Genomic DNA, 2,662 nt, shown 5'->3' with positions numbered 1-2,662 from the left:
ACATGCTGCATGACGTGGCACCCCCCAGAAAAAAAAAAGTGACTGTCTGCCGGGCTGAGGTGGGGGACCCGGGCCCCAGCCAGCCGCGATGGCCTGGGGTCCTGTCCCAGCCATGTGGGTGTGACTCTGATGAAGGACACCAGCTGCCCTGAGCCATCTCCAGCGAGTGACCTGGGCAGGCAGGCAGGGCCAGGCCCCCCATATCGGAGCCGGGAGTCAGAGTCCTGCTCCGGCCATGCCTGGGCCGTCAAATGCAGACACTGGAGATGGTCCCTCCTTCTCACCCTCACCCAGGCCTGCCAAGGAATCTGCTGGGGAAACTTGACTGTGACTCCGAACCTGCACTCACCTGGCCCACAGGTTGGCCCTACTGACATCCAGCCCTCCCTGGGTGGCACCCTCGGCCTGGGGATGAGAGCAGTGGGCAGTGAGTGACACCAGGAAGGCGAGGCCCGGGTTCACCAGGGTATCTGGAACAGAACAGGCCATAAGAATCTGCGTGGGAGCATCCAGTGTGGGTCTCCCCAGGGCTCCCTGTGTCCCGGGTGGGCCTGTGATCGCCCCAATACAGAGTCCTTGGGAGCTCCACGGTGCTGGTCACCTGTGTGCCAGCCTGGGTCTGAGTGTGCTATGTGACCAGCTGAACATGTGTGGCAGTGTGTCTACCTGTATACACAACTGTCTGATGCTGTATGCCAGTGCCCCTAATGGTATGTACAGGGGTGGTGGTGTATACACAAGTGTGGTGGGGTGTACATGTGTGGCATGGCATGCATGACTACACAGTAGACCTGTGTGCCTGCTGGTGTGGCAGTGTATACACTCATGTGACGATGTGTTCACATGTGTAGCTGGTGGCATGTGACTGTGTGTCTGGAAGCATGTGCACAGCTATGTGATGGCCTGTATGCATGCCTCCCAGTGTCCACATGTGTGCACCTTCTCCCTCCACCCCCTGTAGCTCTGTCTTCACAGTGTGAGCCCTGAAACCCCCGAGCAGAGGGACAGGGGTCAGCTACCACCTTCTCCTGATCCTCGTTTGCTCAGTCCCTTCTAGCCATGGCCCCCTGGTCCCTGCCTTGTCCCCAACAGGACCCCCACCCCCAGTGCCCCATCTGTGCTGCCCCTTTCCCTTCCCGGACCCCCAGTAGAGGCTCAGGAGGAAAGAGGGTGATCCTGCTACCCCGAGGAGCCGGCCATGGGAGCTGCCCCCCAAGAGGGGGAGGGAGAGTCATCTCACCTGCTCTGGGGCCCATGGCTGTGTGGTGGCCACTGGTCATCCTGGCAGGAAGGCACTGGGGTCACAGGCAGTGGGTCCGGGTCAAGCTGGAGAGGAGACAGGAGGTGGTGAGGCCAGGGCAGGGTACAGAGGGGAGGTCACCACCCAGGGTCACACAGGACAGGTGCCATGCAGGGCAGGTGACCCCGAACCTTGGGCTGCAGCCATGTCTCTTCATCTTTCAGGAGGGCACAACCCACAAGCAATGTGTCTCTGGAACAAAAGGGAGCAGCAGAGGGGGAGCCAAGCCCAATCCCGGCTTTCTTATTGCAGGTCAGGGCTCAGGGGATCCTCAGCTGGGCTGCTGTGTCTCCAGTGGACAGCTCTCTCAACAGCTCTGGGGTGGGGGTGGGCGGCGGTCCCAGTGAGTCCCTGCAGCAGCTGGGGTGAGAGGCCTGCTGGCCCCCAACCTGCCCTGGTGCAGCCCCAGCTTCACCCCCCACACCAGGCGGCCCAGGCAGCCCCTTTTCTTTCTCAGGCCTTGGATGCCCAGTGAGACCTGGCCCCGTGCATAACCCATGCTGCAGCCTGCTGGCAGCCCTGGCCATGGTGGAAACCGAAACTGAGGCCTGGGGAGGGGGTTGTGCCAGGGAGCCTGGTCCACACTGCTGGCTCCTGGACCATGGCCTTGCATGGGCTGCTGGCTTGGGGCACCTGTGGGCCTCCGGACTCTGCATGGCCCAGGAGGAAGATGGGGAGGTAACTGCCCCAAGTGGGGGCCAAGACGGAGGCTCAGAGGGGCTCAGCTACCTGCCCAGGGCCGCACAGAGGCCAGACTCACAGCTGGGGCCCTGTCCGTCCAGTTGGTCGTGGCTCCCGTCCCACCCCCGCCCCTCACCTGAGCACCAAGAACTCTGTCTGTCCTAGAAAGAGTCTGCTCCAGGTCCAGGTGGCAGATATCAGAAGTGGGGATGTTGTAGACGTGGCGCCAGGAGCTCCAGACACCAGTGGTCCCACCCTGCTCTGTGTCAGCCCCTGCAACTGAGCTTCGGGGCACAGGGGTGGTGCAGGGTGGGGGCCACGGTCTCCGCTCACCTCCATGCCTCACTCAGCACCCTGCTCTGCCGGCCACCCACTCCTGCAGTGACACCTGCCAGGCAGACACGTTGCGGGGGCTGGGGCTATACCAGGTGATGCTGCCTTGTCAGCCCCTGGGGGCCCTAAGAGCAGCGGGCACCTGCTCCCCAGCCTCACAGGAGCGGGAGGCTTAGCTCACAGTTGGTGGCTGCCCAACACACACCCCTCTCCTGGGAGGCCTGGCTCAGCCATGACCTTGCCCTGAGGGTCGCACCTACGTTTGTACACGTGCACACCTGCACTTGACGTGTGTGCTGGCATCGTGTGTGAGCACACATGTATGTCCGTGTGCACCCAGGAGCACAC

The 2,662-nt window shown here is 62.6% G+C and overlaps 1 long non-coding RNA gene across 1 annotated transcript; it reads right to left on the bottom strand.

Annotated features, from left to right (window-relative positions):
- Positions 1 to 232: 232 nt before the first annotated feature.
- Positions 233 to 1,494, bottom strand: LOC131741066 (uncharacterized). Its single transcript, XR_010836440.1, has 3 exons — positions 1,432 to 1,494; positions 1,241 to 1,326; positions 233 to 470 (listed from the first exon to the last, which is right to left on the bottom strand). It is a non-coding gene; the product is annotated as an uncharacterized lncRNA (long non-coding RNA).
- Positions 1,495 to 2,662: the final 1,168 nt, after the last annotated feature.

The sequence above is a fragment of the Kogia breviceps genome, chromosome 14 (assembly GCF_026419965.1).
Source record: "Kogia breviceps isolate mKogBre1 chromosome 14, mKogBre1 haplotype 1, whole genome shotgun sequence".
NCBI lineage: Eukaryota > Metazoa > Chordata > Mammalia > Artiodactyla > Physeteridae > Kogia > Kogia breviceps.
The sequence above is the reverse complement of the archived record's forward strand: the minus strand, read 5'-3'. Positions and strand labels throughout refer to the sequence as shown.